The 19,815-nt window shown below is 42.7% G+C and overlaps 1 protein-coding gene across 2 annotated transcripts in view; it reads left to right on the forward strand.

The window, feature by feature from the left end:
- Window positions 1–19,815, forward strand: part of IMMP2L (inner mitochondrial membrane peptidase subunit 2) — a 1,207,428-nt gene that overhangs the window by 1,088,652 nt on the left and 98,961 nt on the right. The window lies entirely within an intron of this gene.

The following is a 19,815-nucleotide window of genomic DNA, read 5'->3' on the forward strand; positions in this document are numbered from 1 at the left end:
AAACAAGAAGAATTTTTTATTCTTTGTGGAGCGCACTTTGAGGGTTACACCACCCTTTAACAGACAGACGCATGTTTGGCACTGCTGCTTTGAGGATGCATGTACAGTGCAGACAATTCACAAACACAGAAGAAAATGTTTTATTTTTGTTGGAGTGCACTTTGGGGGTTACACCACCCTTTAGCAGACAGATGCATGCTTGGCGCTGCTACTTTCAGGATGCACGTACAGTGCACACAATTCACAAACACAGAAGAAACTGTTTTATTTTTGTTGGAGTGCACTTTGGGGGTTACACCACCCTTTAACAGACAGACGCACGCTTGTCGCTGCTGCTTTAAGGATGCAGGTGGAGCTACAGCCCACACAATTCACAAAGACAGAAAAAAAAGGAGAATTTTTTATTTATTTGTGGAGCGCACTTTGAGGGTTACACCACCCTTTAACGGACAAGCCAGCCGGCCCTTTACTTATGAGACACAGGCGCACGCTTGGCGCTGCTCCTTTGTTGATGCACGTGCAGCCACAGTGCACACAATTCACAAACACAGAAAATATTTTTTTATTTGGTTTGGAGTGCACTTTGGGGGTTACAGCACCCTTTAATGGTCAAGCCAGCTGGCCCTTTACTTATGACACAGGCGCACGCTTGGCGCTACTTTGTTGATGCACGTGCGGCTACTGTGCACACAATTCACAAACACAAAAATATTTTTTTTTATTTTTTTTGGAGTGCACTTTGGGGGTTACAGCACCCTTTAATGGACAAGCCAGCCGACTCTTTACTTATGGGACACAGGCGTGTACTTGGCGCTGCTCCTTTGTTGATGCACGTGCAGCCACAGTGCACACAATTCACAAACACAGAAAATATTTTTTATTTGGTTTGGAGTGCACTTTGGGGGTTAAAGCACCCTTTAACGGTCATGCCAGCCGGCCCTTTACTTATGACACAGGTGCACGCTTGGCACTACTTTGTTGATGCACGTGTGGCTACTGCGCACACAATTCACAAACACAGAAAAAATATTTATTTTTTTGCACTTGGGGGGAGCACCCCTGATGGACAGAGCACCCCCTGGACAACACTACAGCACCCCTTTAGGACTGGGACACTGCACAGGACTTTGGAGTGGACACAGCCCCTATGGACAACTGACTGCACAACACAGTGCAGCCAGCCCCTATGGACTTTGGAGGAGTGGAAACAGCCCCTATGTACAACAGCAGCACAGCGCAGCACAGCACAGCACAGCACAGCACAACACTACAATGTACTATACTACACTACACAGCCCAGCCAGCCCTAACTCCCACCCTCCCTCTTCACTGTCCACAACTGAGTGACAAAATGGCGCCGACGCGGGTACCTTATATAGAATCCAAAACCCACGACACCCGGAAGGCGGGATGATGACGTTTTGCCTCGATTACAGATCCGAGTCAGGCGTGAAAAGTTGAGCCTGACTCGGATCGGCCTCAGATAAGGGGGGCTCAGGGGGGTTCAGATTTCAGAAATCCGAACCCGCTCACCCCTAATATATATATCAATGTCACACATTAAAAATTACATTGCAATTACAATTTTAGTGCAAAATATATTTTATTAAATTTATCAAAGGAAAACTATTATTATTATTACATTTTATTTATAGGGCGCCACAAGTGGTCCGCAGCGCTGTACATACAGTAAAGGGTACACAGAACATTACATTACAATACAGTAACCAAAATATAAACAGAACACAAGTAACAATTAGCAACACAATTCTCCATACACAATACAGCTCTGAAGGTGAAGGCTGTCATAAAAGTGCTAGAGAAGAAGGCTCCTAGGAGCTTACAATCTAGAGGAGAGGGGAGAAAATAAGAAAAATACATATATTCAAAAACATAAACAGGTCCTTCATTAAGAGAAACATCATAAAATGCAGATACACTGGAGAAGATATAAAACTCTGTAAAACATATCAACTGTAAATTCAGTGAACACCAAAGAGACCCGCAAATTTAATTAACAGACTAGGAATAAATGTTGAAAATAAAAACAAGGACATCAAGACAATGGGGAAAGGAGGGGGGGAGTGGGGAAGAAAAGGGAATAGAGAGAAAGAAGGAATAGAACAGAAAAAAGGAGAAGAGTCACTCCAAATCAGATGATGTATATTCAGAGTGACCATAGATTTAATAATTATAAACTAGGGGCCACAATCTCCCACAATTCAGCCCAGACCCAGAAACTTTAGGGGTGATTAGAGGAAAGGATGTTTTTGAAGGTCACAAAAGTCTTTGAAATCCATCCAGTGAAACCAGGTATCTCTAAAGGACTCATAGCCCCCATCTGTGGAAGTCAATATATCATCCATTTCCATGTAGAAATCAATTTAATGAACCAATGCATTATTGTTGGAGGAGAGAAGATGTGCCACCATACTGGAATAACTGATTTAGCCACATTATTCAAATGGCACAACAGGGATTTCTTGTTTTTCAAGATAGGTCTGGATGATAGATGAAACAATCAAAACATAGGGTCCGTAGGGAACGATTCCCCTAAAAGTTCAGCAGAAATGTTGAGCACCTTTTTCCAAAAGGGATGGGGTATAGAGCATTGCCACCAGATGTGAAGTGGATTACCCGGAGCAATGGAACAGTGCCTACAAATATTATGTACATTGATCCCCATCTTAGAAAGGGTATCTGGGCATCTGTACCAATGGGAGAGCAACTTATATTGGGTCTCCACAACACAAACACTGGAGGAACAGGCATGGGCTAATCTGAATATTTTTTTCCCATTTGTCTTCACCCAATTCCTCACCAATCTCACGGCCCCAAACTGTAGTAAAATGAGGGCGGGATAGGCTAGTATCTACCGACAGAAGATTATAAATCAAGAGAAATGGCATTCGTCGGGGTGGCAGAACTGGCAAATAGCTGTTCAAAAGGAGTAGAAACCAAGCAGAGAGCCCCAGAAGAGCAGAGATATTGAAGGAAGTGGCAAACCTGTAGATAACGCCAATGCTCTCCCAAAGGCAAGTTCCACTTCTCACATGCCTCATTGAAGGGCACAAATCTGTCCTCACTCACCATCTGTCTGACTCAGAAAAGTCCCACATCATCCCAGGATTTCAAAGACTCTGATGTCAATACCAGTAGGGAATAATTCATTAAATAGAAACAACATAAAAGAGGAATTAAGTAATGATATTGAGGGGGATAATCTTAGGGTTTTTCAGCAAAGTAATTTGGGTCCCATAGTAGGATGGGAGATATTATGGAGGGCGGGGAGCCATGGAACCATAGAGATGGGGACCGCTAAGGCTTGGTTCTCAATTTGCACCCACTGTTTGTTTGTATCTGCTCTAGACAATTCCAATATTCTGTTAAGGAGGGAAGCCCGGTTATAGCCCTGAATAATAGGGAGACGTAACCCCCCTTATATTTTTGCCTAAACTTCAGGTCTAGCCTCAAGTGAGGCCTACCTCCTCCCTAGATAAAGTCCCTGATTAAAGCCTGAATGTCCAGAAATCATCTGGAAGGCAACTTAATAGGCAGGGTCTGCAACAGGTATAGAATCTTGGGAAGAGAGTTAATTTTAAGAATACCCACCCTCCTGAACCAAGAGAAGGGTCTGGACTCCCAAGTGAATTTTGTCAAAGAGAGGAGTGAAATTAGCCTCAAATAAGTTGGATAGGTCTCTAGTGATAGAGATACCCAAATACTTTAGTGAACATTGCACATTTCTAATAGTTATAAAACAGATGAAAGACTACTGTAACGATAAGCATAGCTGCTAGTTACTGTAGCTCTACTCATAAGTGCTTCTACTAAACATCGCCAAAGATGGTATTCACCTGCTGATTTTCAGGTGAACTTTGCAATCTTTGCAATATTGAATAATGAAAACATTACCAAGAATGTATACTGTACTGTAGGAATTAGACTACTTTTGTAATTTCTCTACGACTTTAACTGCTATTTCCGTGAAACTTTTTTCCTATATCAAAGCTATTCCACATGTGTTCCCCAAGTTTTGATATATAGTAAGTTTTAATACATGGCTTATTAAGTGCTAGATTCTGTAATATGTGATGGATACCATAAATAGTCTTTTATTTACCACTTTTTAGTTATAGGACATCATACTTTTTATACTGTAGCTGCTTCTTAGTAAGGCAAGAAATAAATTGCACAAAAGTAGCCTCATTGGGCAGCAAACTGACAATAAAGAGAGACAGGACAGATACCGTAGCCAATTATATACAGCCTAAAACTAGTCAATGGCGCACTAGAGCTGATAATGTAGAGAGGCCCCGCTCACATGAACTGAAGAACAGACAGAGGCGCCGAGGGGGGGTATTAATTACCTGGCCCTGGGCTTGCTTAAGGGGCCCGGTGGAAGCCAGGGTCCACACCCCCATTACCTGTTTGCTGAAAACCAGCAGCAATTTCCTCTGTGTGGGGGTGATAGGGAATTGATCCCACTTATCGTGCCCACCCCCCTCACCCTCGTGATTAGGCCATACTCCTGAATAGTACAGGGGCCCGTCCTTGCTCTCTGAGATCCTGAGCACGGAGGCTTGCTAAATGGAGGTATGTACCCTCCTGTTATCCCACAAGCTGGGATTTCCAGGGTTAGAGAGGTGAGAGAGAGAGAGAGAGACAGGAAGAAGACAGAGATGACAGAGATATGAGAGGAGAGGGAGTCAGAGATGTCAGAGGGAATATTTGAAGAACATTAACCTGTTTCAGAACCCAATGACAATTACAGTGGAAATAAAGTACATATTTTGCAGTATCTCATACTGAGACACCAGGAATAGTGTAATTTTGACCAAAGACTCACATGTGATCTTCAGATCTATTTCCATGTGGTATAGTTCACAAAAGCATATGTATTGTTTCGGTTATAATAAAGCAGTGCTTTGTAATGCTTGCTAATCTGTGATGTAATAAGCTCTCCATTTAGTAAGAATACTAAAAATCTCAGTAATGGAGTAAACCAGGTTGCTCTTGGCACATATTTGAAATTAGTTTATTTTAGTCAAATAGTGCTATGGACTAAATGTAATAATTGGATCATTCATGATATACAGTAATGCGTAAAAGCTGATTTTGTTTATTTATGTGTTATTGCTCCTGTTTTCTCATCCAAAAAATGTCATTAGTACACACAAACAGCCTGATGGACAGACTTTGTCTATCCATTGCTCATCAGGATTGTGAAGAAGTGTAACTAGACAGGAGCACTGCTAAATGACAAAAAGAAAATGTTAATTTTAGGCATGCTTGCCAACTCTCCAGGAATTCAGGGGGCTCTCCTTGCTTCCCAACAGGCTTTAATTGCAGGAACCTGAAGATGACTTTCAGTAGGTTCCTGCTGTCAAACTCTGAAAACTTTCACTTTGCAGAGTTTGATGAATAAAGGTCCCCATTATTTACATTAAGTGATGATGAATGGGCTCCTTAGTGATTTTTCCAATAATTAAGGCTTGAACATTCCCAAATCTAAAGACCATTACTTTCTTCTAATTTTGATTTGATAACTTATCTAACACTACCTTCCCTAGGTCTTCAGGACACTGTCCTACCCTAGTTCTCATCCTTCTTTGAGTCTTCAGATTTTGGAATAGAGTAATGGGCCTCATCCACCTGGGATGGATTTCCGCCATGCTGCAACCCGGGATCGCAGAAATCCAACCTGTTGGATTTTGCCCATTTTGACGCTCACAATCAAAAAATGATCGCGATCATCAAATCGCCGACATTCAACATGGCAAATGTCTGCGATCCGGCGATGGATCGCAGAACATCGATGGTGGGCGATCGGAAGTTTCCGATGGGTGATCAGAAATTTCCAATTGCATCCCTGCATCGCGACGATCCGTCGCAGATGTATGGCCACCTTAGGAAAGAGTGAGTAACTCTGTATCTTGGTAAAACCATGCTGCACTGCAGGTGGGGCAAATATAAAGGTGCTGAGAGATTTAGATTTGGGAGGGGCATTTGTGGGCTGCATGCAACATGTCAGACAGTATTTACCCCACATGCAACAAAAATGTATGTATTTGCACCCCTTGCATTGCAACATGGTTTGTCCAGGTACATATATACTATCTTACTCTATTCCCAAATCTGAATCAGGCCCTTCATTTTTCTGGATACATCTCCACTGTGTTTGCTTTATTAGTTGGAGCTAAATGTAATAGCTAGTTTAGCCTTCAAAATGATTGCCACTTTAATAATACGGGGAGACTCACATTAATCCCTGCAGTGGCTGAAAATCGCAAGCTATTACATTTAGCTCTTGGTATTAAGCCCTGAGATCTTCTCTATTTATATAACTTCTCTTGGAAACTCCTTTTGATTTTAGTATAATCTGTATGTGCATGACACCATACAAGTTGTTCAATCAATTTATAGGCTTAAACAGGTGCTTGTAAGGGAAAGGTTTATCTAGACAACACAAAAAGCAGAAAACAATTTCCCCCAGCACACTGCAATAAGCCAGTAAAAAAACAAACATTCTATATTCTAAATAAAATGCAGAAGGCTCAGTTTATACGCATTTGCAAATATATGATAAGCCCCACGCCACTTTAAGGCACTTCTGCCAAGAGTGGTCCTAACTCCATACAATATGAACCCCTACAATGGATCATACATTTATATGTTTTTAAATTGAGAGCTAATTTACCAAGAGGTACTCCACAATTCTCAAGTATGGCACTACAAGGATCAGCACTCCATGCCAGCTTTTTAATGTGTTTTTTTTTATCATCTTTGTTGACCCAGGTAATTGTATGTTTTTCGTCCATTTCATCTTGGATGTTCCCTGGACACGTTTAACTTAATCTTTCAAAAACTGAGCTAATAATATTCCAGTCATCAGAAGCGACTGTACCAATCTGACATCTCTTTATTGCTGACAGCGCAGCAATAAACTCTTTACAGTACCTTTCAGGTTTGCGCCTAGCCATCCTTGACTCAGAACTGGTCTTTGTTATTCACAAACAATCTTTATTTCTATCCTGTTACTTACATCTAAGAAACATTTCTAGAATAAGCACATTACTCACACATTATACTACAGAAACTATAATTAATGTGCTCATTACCTACTGCAATTTTCTCCTACCTCATTTTCCACAAACCAGACATTCAATTTACAATATACAGTATTTATGTATGTAGCAGCTATACTATTTTCCTTGTAAATACTTCATCTACTCAGGTCCATTAAGAGCGGTGATGGGCCTGATTAGCAAATCTGACTATACACAATGGGCCTGATTCAGAGATGGACACTTTGCACAGCTGCTGAGACTTTGTATACAATGGCTGTGCGTTAATATGCTAATGCCATAGGAGGCATCTTGTGTAATAGATGGCTCCTGACGGCTTCTCTGAGCCGCTGTTGTGTCCGAAAACACAGCATTGGATCACTCTTCATGAACATTGGCCATCTGAGTAATCCTCTGGTTGCTCAGGATGGTCTGTGTTTTGAAACTTCTGGGGCCGGTGAAGTTGTGTCAGAATACAATGGCCTCGGCATGCCTCTTTTTTCAAGAATGCTGGCCATCGCCACCCTATCCACGCTATCAAATGGCTGCAGCATGTCAATCATGCTGCTGCTCGAGGGCACTGCTTTCTGTCTCACAGAATAAGATCTGCATATGCTCAATGTGCACATGCACAGATCTTATACCATCGGAGATGTACTGTATGTAAATCATCGGGTTTGCCTACATCTCTGAATAAGGCCCTATGTGATACTTATTGCACACAAAGAAAAGGAAACTGGCTTCACTAGCGCATCACAAATGTAAATGTAAATTAAAACAAATGCAATCCTGTAAATGGTAATTGTAGAGGGTTTCGCACACTGTTTGATCGCTATTTTCTCCTCCCACTATATAGAACTAGACGATCATCTGGTAAGCGGTCTCCTCCGTAATGTTTTCAATCAGACATAATATCAAAGAGAGAGAAAAATGCAAAAATAGTTTAAAGCCATTTAATAAAAACACTTATAAAACATTTAAAATTAATAGAAAGTTTCCATGGCATATAAAAATTATGTAACAGATCAATCCTCAAGTGGCTGTAAATGCTAAACGATTACCGGCTGTCGGCGGAACTGACAATGGACAGTTCTTAAAACACATAAATGTGTGGAGTCTGCAAGCTGAAAGTCCCGGGTAGGTCTCCGTCCAGAGCTCCGTTTAAACCAGATCGTCTACATCAGTCACTGTGACAAAATAAATGTTTGCTTTTTATTATTATTATTATTATTATTATTAATAATTTATAGATTCTTCTCGTGTACATGGGTTTCTTAATTTTAATGTGTGGCTAAACAATGGGTTTTTTTTTTTAATAGCCATGTAAAGGCATTCAAATTGATATTACTTAGCAAAGTAGCTTCTAGCTGGATGATGCTGAGTATGCAGGAGGAAATCCTGCTGTTAGTTTAATTCTGGAATGCCCTTCATTTAACTCATTCCGGCAAGCAGCAATTAAAGCTAAATGTCATTTAGACATTTGTGTTTGACTTTGAGCTCTGTAGGAACAAATAAGCAAGTGTTTACAATGAAGCCGACAAATGGAAGGGCTTAGATTCACATTGCTTATTGAAAGCAAAATTTTAAAAATAAAACTTTTTATGGATAGTGTTTTGACAATTACTAATTAATTATTGTGGCTGCATATTATTAGAGCCAAGTGTTTTCTATTGATTTCTTTGCAAAAATGACTGAATTGGTTATTGTTTCCTAGTGACTAACCTATTATGCTGTGAATCTTTGGGGATAGTTTCCTCTATTTATAAAGCAGTATTTATTATACAGCTACAACACGGTTATAATAGCCCAGCTATGGATGCAGGGAACATACAGCAAGTCACTGCTGCAGCTATAAGACTGGTGTTCCAGTAGCTATTTTCTCCTGCTTCTTTTGTTAAAGGAATAACAGATCTTTGAGCTAAATATATACAGTAGATGCTTCTATTGTATGTATAATGTGTAACTGTGAAAATAAAAAGGAACTACCACTTTTATTAATCGTTTCCTTTGCCAAGCAAATTAACATATTTTCGGGATTACTGCAGCATATGTCCTGTTGTGTGAATTTATCCAAACAGACAGACCATAGCAGAATTGTTCACACTTTGAGGCAGCAAAATGTGCACAGTGTTCATGAATCTTATTTAATGTTTTATAATTGTATATCGAGGAGTGGAGTTTGTTGCATTGAATTACACACTATGATAAAGATATTTTTTTGCTATTTACTTATAATTAGAGATGTGTAACAACATACAGTAGCATCCATTTTCCACTTAATCCCAAGTTTTAATGTACTGATCAATAAACTCTGATCCATCAGCTGCCACTGGGACCCCCTTTCCTTGCATTAGTGGGATCACTGAAATAATCAGTCATCCTCAAAGCAGCCATTGCAGCATCCTTTTGGCAGTGAAGTGTACTTAAGCCAGTTGGTGGAACTAGCTGAATGGTGGATAAGGGGAGGTCCTGAATTTGGGCTTTACTCTGAAGCCATCAGCAGGGGTCTCAGGGGGTCATTCAGACCCACTCGCAAGCGGCAGTACGCTTGCAAGTGGGTCGATGTTCCCCACTGCGCATGCGCACGACGGAGGGAGCTCCGTCATGCGCATGCGCGAGACCCGGACTGCGACAGCCAAGCTGTCGCTCCGGGTCTCGCACCAAAGGGGGCGTGCTGTCGATGGTGACTGACAGCACGCCCCCCTTTGGTGGGCGTGCCGGGGGCGTGCCTGCCAGACGGAGGCGTTCCCATGGGAACGCCTACCATCTGAAGCCGGCCCCACTGACATCATTAGTGATGTCAGTAGGAGTTATTTTGGCTCTGATAGAGCCAAAATCACTCCAGGGCTTGTGGCAGGGAGACCCTACCGCAGGGTCTCCGTCGCAAGTCCGATGGTCGTGATGGTCAAGACCATCGCGACCATCTTTTTGGACACTCGTATATGCTGTGGGTGGTGACCCACAGCTATACGAGCGTCCAGGAGGACGCTCCATTTTAATGGAGGAGGGCCCTGATTCAGAGCGGGTGCTCTGGTCAGAGTGTCCGGCTCTGAATCAGGCCCTCAGTGAAAAGTCCCTGCCATTTCAGTAACAGGGAGTGAAAATGAATTAATGTAGTTAGAACAGGAAATTACTCTGTAACGTGAAACATGTAGTGATGTGAGGATTGTATATTTGGTAATTAAAGTATAACTAAAGAATGCCATTCTACCCATCAGATGAATACAATGCAAGGGAATTTGTAGGGGGAATGCCACTAAATGCACTTTTTATTTGATTTTCAATACGTAGCTTTAATATTTGTTTTTGTACTGTAGGTTGCCTTGCACAACATGCATTGTAGTACGTGCATTCAGGACAGTATATTTAAACAGGCCATTAAAGTAAGAAGAGTAGTTTGAAATAAAAGTAGAAGGAAGTTACTGGCTTAAATACAATAGGACTTTTTTCTTAGACTGCTTTGCAGCCGCTTATAGTTTTGTAAAAACTGAATTTTGTTTTCAATGAAAGGAAAATATAATAACGATTTTTCTCCGTTTTGTTATGAACTGGATCTATGACAATGAAATTTCTGATACTGATGCTGAACTGCACTTATTTACCAGCACATTGTCTGAGATAAAGTCTTGCAGAGAGAGAGAAAATACCATAAATGCAGGTTAGTGCTAGAAAGATGACTTGACAAAATGTAACTACCTTTAAGCTATTTCTGCTACAAGTAGAACATATAAATCTGTAGCACTATTATTTCTTCTCGGATAGGGATTAATCACTACTCCTGTGACAGTATAGCCTCTGCAAAAATGCAACAGTAACTTACCCTGATGATTTATTTGACTTGTATCTTACAAGGCATATAAAATGTTTTCTTTTAAAAGTAATTTCAAAGAGTATGTTACTTACCTATATAAATATTTACACTACTTTAAAATAGTTTAATTTAAACTCTGCTTTTTGAAGTTTAGGTTTTGTATTGATTTATTTTCAAATGTTTTACTTGTTTTATTTTTCAATGTAAATTAGTTATAAAAACAAATGCATAAGTAGTGTAGTCTAGCTGTGCACTTTACTTTAAAGGGCTATTGACCCATGATTTTAAAAATAAATATATACCATCATCATTCTCATCAACTACATCAAATATAGACCTTGATATGTGGGAGGGGGGAACTTATGCTGACCACATACTGCAGCAGTACAGGCGATATCAGGAAGTTGTGTATAGTTCAAGAGAAAGTATTCCCGCACTGGATTACTTATCCTATAGGTATTTATGATGTGTAATTCCAAATCCAATAACTACTTCCAAAATAGCGTCTTTATACTTAGTTGCTGAATGTGCGTTGTTGAATGTGCTGCTCCCTAACTTTTTGAACTAACTATGACACAAAGACACAGAAAACTAAAACATGTTATGGGAAGCACGTTAGGGATTAACAAGCAACCAATCAGCTTCTTCCTAAAGGGCAGACTAGATGGGCCAAGTGGTTGTTATCTGCCGTCAAAATCTCTATTTCTATGTTTCTATCATTTTATAGACTCTGACTTTAATACCTCTCCCTTTCCATGTGTCTACCCAGTAATCTTGAAGATGCATACTACTAGAGGAATAACTATAAATATCTGAGCAGAACCCTATAGCAACACTGTTATGGTCTCACTAGGCACTATCAGATCTACCACAATGTCCTGCTCCATCCACAGTCATTAGGGCAGAATATGAATTGCATTGGTAGCAATCTGGCACATAAGTATGAATTATATATACAAACACTGCATCCTTATTATTTTCCAAATCAGGTAACTGCCTGCATACTTGTGTTATGAAGCTATATTAAGTTTGTGATTTTAGGCTCTTCTTTTCCTTTGGTACAGGGCCCCCTGTGATGTAGAGACCCATATAAAATTTTCATTAAACGTATGCATAACTTTATCTCTTCTGCTTGGTAAGTGCTTGCACTTTCCATGCTGCTAACTTGTCAATTTACAGCTGAAACTTTTTCCTGAAGCTACAGCATGTTGAGTTTACATAAAGGCTTAGGAGAATTTTACTAATTCTCTACATGTTCAGACTCTAGAAAAGGCACTTGAGAATCTGAAGCTGTATTAGACCATCTAATCACAATACCATTCCTGCAGCTTTTTACAAGATGCCTAGAAACACTCTCTTTCAGCTCAACGAAATTGACAATAGAAAAGTAGTTCTAGTTTTTCATCACAAAATGTATGATCCTTTAAAGCAGCACCACACTTATACACTAACAGCTCATGTTTTTAGTTTTTTTGTCTTTGGAAACAGGTAGGCTAATTACTGGCCATATCATTTAAACATCAGTGCCCAACCCCACTAAAGGGTCTATTTACTAAGCAGTGTTAGGAGACAGAGTGAAAAGTGATAAGGTGCCAGCCAATCAGCTCCCAACTGTCATCTCTCAGGCTGTGTTTGAAAAATGACAGTTGGGAGCTGATTGGCTGGCACGATAACACTTTCTTATCACTTTTAACTCTCTAGTAAATAGACCCCTGAATCTCTTGTGGGTGAATGGATGTGTATCTTTGCAGCCATGTTCCAAATATAGTGGAAAATCTTCTCAGAAAAATATCAAGAAAACGGGGCATGTACTCAGCTTAAATACCTTGAGGATGTGTGTGAATGCAGAAACTGGATAACAATATTTTAAATAGGTGTTTATTAGACATAGATGTAATTTCTAAACTGGATTAATAAAATGTTGCAATGTGTACTGAGTGCAGAAATGTTCAGGAAGCTTGAGTTCCCAATCACCTTCTCAAACCGGGGATAAGACAGTCGTATATGCAATAGTTCTCTAGGCAGGTAATGTTTCCAGCATCCTGTAAGGGGTTAAACTGCCTGTGTCTTTGTATTTATCTAATCAAATCAATATGGAGGGATAGACACCTTATTCTGTGGGCACCTATGTGGTCAGCTGTGGAGTTGTTGATCACAGAATACCGCTAAGTGTCCTCCTCCAGTGAGGATGCCCAATAATCCAGCTGGGATAAGTATCCCGCTTGTTTGCAATGCAGGGTGGAAATGTTTGTAAGAGTTGTTCAGGGCTTGTGTGGTGGTCCAACAGAGAATGCACCCCATGATCGCTGCCTTACTGTGTGGCTCATTGGTGCCAGGCTGAACCCAGAAGTTCACCGGCTGAGAGTGTGAAAGCTGATCGCAGCATGTTTGTGGCTTGTAGGTGACAGGCTAAACCCAGAAGTTTGGTGGCTCTGCTCCTGCAGACGCATGTCAGTCCATATTAGTATAATATGGTTGTTAAGTTTGGGTGTCCACATACCTTTGACCATGTAGAATATGTGTTTTTGATGCCTCAACCTCTGCAGTAACATGCTGGTCCATCACACAATTTTGTTTGGGGTACACTAAAGTGGACTCAAATATGCGATACATTTGTAAACTATATTATTCACAAACATTTGCTGAAATTGTGTGTAATGTCCGGATATTATATCAATTAACATAATATGCATGAAGAAGTTCAGCATAATCTTGATAATTATTTCACTGACACTATTTTAATAAGCACTGAGAAAATGAGGTCTTCTGGATGTGTGACTTTCTCCCTCTACCATTTATTTGCAAGAGAAATTAAGTAATTGCAGATATGTGGGAGTAATATATATAAATATATATATTTCAGTTTACAAAATAGATCAGCAATGTTTTCAAAACTGTTCCACAAAATATTAACCTTAATTGTGCCATGAAATTCAGCACCTTTCTGAGGTGGAATTTGTATACTACTTAAGTGTTGCCAATCTTACCCCAACCACTTTACTTTACAATTATAATGATTAAAATCTTACCACACGGCAGAACAAGTCAATTTTTCAGCTCTATTCACATATTATAAAATCTGTTAATCAGAAATACATCCATACAGTGCTAAATGGCATTCCATGGAATGGTGAAGCAGAAATCAAATACTGCATTTGCACTTCTTAAAAGAACTGTTCAGCTGTGTGTAAAACTACTTTTTATTTTATTTTTTTTAAATCTCAACTCACAGGGAGAGATGGATAAGTATTTAAACAATCTAGGTGGATAACTGCTATCTTTGGCTTTTTTAGTTATTTGTTATATATAAAGTTGACACTGAGGTATTTGATGCCCAGATTCTATAGATGGGAAGATGTAGTTCACATGTAACACTGTGCCATCACCTATAGGGTTAATGGCAGCAGGCTGTTGGCCCGTCTGCTATTCTCACAGTGCAGCAGTAGAAGTCCATCCTCCTGTACTGTCTCTCTAGTGACAGGGGTCAGAAAAACATTGCTGATCCCTGATTGGAGAAGTTCAGCACATGCCGATTGGAGAAGTCCGGTAATGGGTAGCTTAGTTCATGCTCTCAAGACCCTGTATTGGTGCAAGCATCCATTTTCACTGCGTTGGCACTTTCTGTCTGTCTCCTCCATCTCCGCAGCTCCAGTCCATTTCTCCTGTCTCTATCCTCTCACATCTTGCATGTCTCTTTCCACTCTACACAGCTCCTGTCTCTCTACCATCCCAGTACATCTCCTGTATATCTCTTTCCTCTTTGAAAAGCTCATGCCTGTTGCTTCCCCTCTTAGTACATTTCCTGAATGTCTTTTTCCCCTGTTCACAATTTCTGCCTATCTCCATTACTCTGTACATCTCATGCATGTTTGTTTCCTTTTTCTATAACACATGCATGTCTCTCCCAACATCAGTGCCAAATTTCTGTCTCCCTCCCTTTCCATGGCTATCTCTCTCTTCTTCATGTTTATTTCTGTCACTATATTCATTGTCCAGCTTCTGCCTGTCTTCCCCTCTCTCTGCCTAGCTACTACCTGTCTCCACCCTTTCTCCTAACGTCTGCCTGCCTCCACCCTCTCTCTTCCTAGCTTCTGCCTGTCTCCACCCTCTCTCTGCCTAGCTTCTGCCTGTCTTCACCCTCTCTCTGCCTAGCTTCTGTCTGTCTACACCCTCTCTCTGCCTAGCTTCTGCCTGTCTCCACCCTCTCTCTGCCTAGCTTCTGCCTGTCTCCACCCTCTCTCTGCCTAGCTTCTGCCTGTCTCCACCCTCTCTCTGCCTAGCTTCTGTCTGTCTTCCCTCTCTCTGTTCCTAGGTTTTGCTAGTGTCTCTGCAGAGCTTCAGCCATTTGGATCTCCACTATAGGCAGCATGCTGCCTATGGCGATATAGATGCAGAAAGGGATGTGGCCACACTATTTACATGAGCAGCTTCTTTCTGTGCTCATGCTGTGTCCCTAGCCCCACTTCTACTCCTACACTGGGTACATGGTCCTGGAGCATCTATCCACCTCACTCTGCTGTCTCCATTCCAACTCCCCATGAGTGTATGTTTCCATATATTGCCCCAGTCTTTGTCTCCCAACTTCTGTTTGCCTCTCATTCTCCAATTTTCTACATGTATCTCTCTGCCCTATGTATTTCTCTGCCCACCACTTTGTATGTCTGTGCATCTATCTCTTCTTAGGGCCTGATTCAGAGCCACTCGTAAGCGGCAGCTCGTTCGCTCCGAGCGATGTTTGCCCAACTGCGCATGCGTACGGATCGTTATACGCATGCGTGAACCAGTCAGTGCGGTCGAAATTCATGTGCTCGCAAAATTGCGAATGCATGCTAATTTGAGTGACAGAATGAGGCGTATGTGGGTGGTAACAGGGGAAGGGGCTTGAAAACGGGGAGTGGAAATCCGATCGCAGGCGTGCTTAAAGGTCAAAACGGGCATTTTAAGGGAGTGCATAATTAATCTAGCAGCGTCATTGACCACGTCACTTGGTTTTTTTTAACTCAGAACTGCTCGCAAAATAGTGGTTGAAAAAACCAACCACAAGAATAGCGAGCAGTTCATACGCTGGTCGATGTACTCGATTAATCTAATAAATAGCGGACATGACGTATGGTGCGAGCGGCCAGGGGGCGTATTTTTCAAAATTACAACCGCATGTGTTGCTCGCTCGTTCAGACTTAGAGGCGTGTACAGACCGCAAAGTGCGAACGGTTCATTTGAATAGCCACCCCTTTTTAGAAAACGAACGACCGCAAATAGCGAGCGGCTCTGAATGAGGGCCTTAGTGTGTGACTGTATGTAGCTTCCCATCTGTCTCCAATTCTGTATGTACACCATTGTCTCTCTTTAACTCACCTCCTTCTCAACATTTGTTGGTTTTTTACCTTTCTTTTTTTCTACTTTGTGTGTCTGTCTCCCTGTACCTTTTCTAACATCATCCAAAGACACAGCAGCAATGCTAACAGTGCACAACTCTAAATCAGGCCCTATGAATGCAGGTAATTGCAGTCTGAAGTGCACTATGCAGATTGAACACTGGTGTCTGCCGACTGGAGCACAATGTATACTGGATACAGCTTTTGCACTTGAGGCAGGAAAGCAACAGATATACACAAAAGTGGCTGGGATCCAGAAGCAAGGCACAGGATTGAAGTTGTTCTGGCACTGGTCTGTCCTCTCGAGCAACTTTAAATATGGTGCCTTCTGGCCTGATAGGCTGCTAGAATTAGCTGCTTCCAAGATGGCTTGTGATTGGAGAACAAAATGTCAGCTGATAAGAATCAAAATGGTGTCACCTCTGCACTATTGATGTGAGAGATTATCCTGGAGATATGATAACCACCTGGCTGATTGACATGCACCAGATTTAAGGACATCTTCGGCAGCCCATGGAAGCCCCAAAGCCAGAAAGCGGCAGCACTGAGTGAGGTAATGGGGCTTGGATGCCCCGTGTGAGACACCATCAAGGACACCAGGGTGTGAATCTATTAAGTGCAGGGTCAAAGATGCTCAATTCTGGCATCTTCTGTGTCTGCTGATACTGAGTGAGTTTTTTCTGCTTGTGCTCTTTACAGTACTCTCCAGACTCACTACACCAAGGAGCCCCTAACCCTACTTGATGTACCAGGCATTCCCTGATCCATAATTGCCACTGACATCTTCAATTAGAGGGGAAAAAGCATTTGGTATTAGTAGATTCATATTCAGGCTGATTCAAAATGATTATACACACAGCCTCACAAGCACCACAGTCATTAAGATGAAAAGACACTACTCTGTATATGGTACAACATGACAGCTCCTCAGAGAAAATGCCAATCCATTAATGAGCAACAAGTTTCAGAAATTGAAGTCAATGAGACATTACACACACCACCAGTTGCCCTCAACACCCTCAATGTCTTCCTTCAACATCATTCCTGCCACTAAACCCAAGTTTAAACCATTAGTTTAGCATTACTGCCTCACAGCACTGAGGTCGTGGGTTCAATTCCCACCACGGCCCTAACTGTGTGGAGTTTGTATATTCTCCCTGTGCTTGCGTGGGTTTCCTTCCGGTACTCCGGTTTCCTCCCACACTCCAAAAATATACTGGTAGGTTAAATGGCTCCCAACAAAAATTAACCCTAGTGTGTATGTGTGTGTGCATGTGATAGGGAACATAGATTGTAAGCTCCACTGGGGCAGGGACTGATGTGAATGGACAAATATTCTCTGTAAAGCGCTGCGGAATATGTGTGCGCTATATACATAACTGGTAATAAATAAATAAACCATGGATTGAGAGTAAATATACAACATGCATTACTGAATTCCAGATTACCACTCAACAACACTTATAACAAATTATTTTGATAGCTTCAGTCATTTGCATCCAAACTCCCATGGGATTTGATGAAGTAGGTACAATGCAGAGATGTTCCAACAGGCCTAACAGTTATGTTGTGAAAACAGATGGCACCTCGTGTGAGCATAACAGGCAACACCTCTTCTGAGTCACCTGTTTCAAAACCCATTGAAAGTGCAAGAGCACCAACTGTCACGGACAGAGGGCCTGATTCAGAGCCGCTCATAAGCGGCCGCTCGTTCGCTGTGAGCTATGTTCGCATAACTGCGCATGCGTATGGGTCGTAATGCGCATGCATAAACCAGTCATTGCGGTTGGAAATCGAGTGCTCGCAAAACAGCGAGGGGCTGCTAGCATCACCTTCTAATTCTACAAGCACGTTTTTATTGTTAAATGTGTACACTGTCAACAGTTACCACTGTCAACATGTTACACTGTTCTGCACCAACACACCTGCTGTGTGATCTTTATGTTTGAAAAAGGGATGTATGCCATGTGTGGTTGGCAGGGCCGGACTGGCCATTGGGCACTTCTGGCAAATGCCAGAAGGGCCGATGGGCAGATGGGCCGATGCGGCAGAGCACAGGCTTACAGCCGGCACTGCGGTTTTCACATTCACCGCGGCTGCATCACTGTGTAATGACATCATTACGCGGCCGCGGCATGACGTCATTACGCAGCAGGCGGTCATGTGAACCTGTGTGGCTGGAGGCTATTTAGCCAGCTTCTGTGAGCTGGCAACTTGCTACACTGCCCGGTGCTATGTGCGGGCACGTCATCACGCGGCCTCGTTATGACGTTATTAGATGCTGCGGCTGCCGGGTTTGAGGATGCGCGGCGGGGCTCATGGCCAGGGGTTATCAACGCCATTAGCTCCCCTCTGTCACTCTACTTGGCGGGAGGATGTGCCGCACCGCAAGGGAAAGGAAGCCATGGGCACTCCAGGTGAGATCCAGTCTCCCAATCCTAGCAGCAGCGTCTGTCACTGAAGGGCTGCTCAGGAGGCTGCCGTGTGAGTGATCGGTGCTGCAGCAAATGTGTGGCGCCAGCAGAAATGGAACAGCAGCAGGTCAGTGCTCCCATCCCAGTGTTTACCCCTTCTCCAACCAAGTGTTCCCCACCATTACTGACCCCCCATCCCTGTGTCTTCTATCCTGCAAGCCCAGTGTCTCCCACATTCCCTCTCCCACCATCCCACTACACCCATCTCACTGCCCCCCAATGAGAACCCCCAAGCCAGTCACAGTGATCCACCTCATTCAGCCTAGTGTTCCCACCTACCAACCTCATCTTCCTGCCCTTTCCCATCCTGCCCAGTCCCCCTATCCACAGTGACCCCCCCATGCAGCCCAGTGTTCCCCACTATCTCACTGACCCCTCATTGCAGTGACTCCCTTCGCTCCCCAATCAGCCCACCGTTCCATCTAACTGCCCTTCAGCAAGAATACCCAGAGACTCTAGTCAGTGCCCCACCCTCATTCAGTCCAGTGTACCCCCTTTTCCAGCCTAGTGTCTCCCCCCCTTACCACCACCATCTCACTGCCCCCTTTCCATCTAGCTCAGTGGCCTCCTATATATCACCCACAGCCTCTCCCCATCACCCACTGCCTTTCACCCTCTACCAGGCATCACCCACTACAGCTCCCTGTCACACACTGTCTTTCACCATCATACTCTGTAACCTACTGCCGCCCCTCTGTCACCCATTTCATGTTGTCGCCCACTGCCTCTCCCAGGTGTCGCCCATTATTGCCTCTCTCTATCAACTTCTCCTTGTCACCCTTTGCCACTCCCCACATCGACCACTGCCTCTACCCATTACCTTCTCCCTGTCTCCCACTGCCTCTCCCCGTCATCCGCTGTCACCCGCTGCCTCTCCCCGTCATCCGCTATGTCACCCACTGCCTCTCCCCATCATCCGCTATGTCACCCACTGCCTCTCCCCGTCATCCGCTATGTCACCCACTGCCTCTACCCATCATCTTCTATGTCACCCACTCCCTCTCCCCGTCATCTTCTATGTCACCCACTGCCTCTCCCCGTCATCTTCTATGTCACCCACTGCCTCTCCCCGTCATTCACTATGTCAC

Source organism: Taudactylus pleione, unplaced genomic scaffold, assembly GCF_031769625.1.
Source record: "Taudactylus pleione unplaced genomic scaffold, aTauple2 ptg000041l, whole genome shotgun sequence".
Taxonomy (NCBI): domain Eukaryota; kingdom Metazoa; phylum Chordata; class Amphibia; order Anura; family Myobatrachidae; genus Taudactylus; species Taudactylus pleione.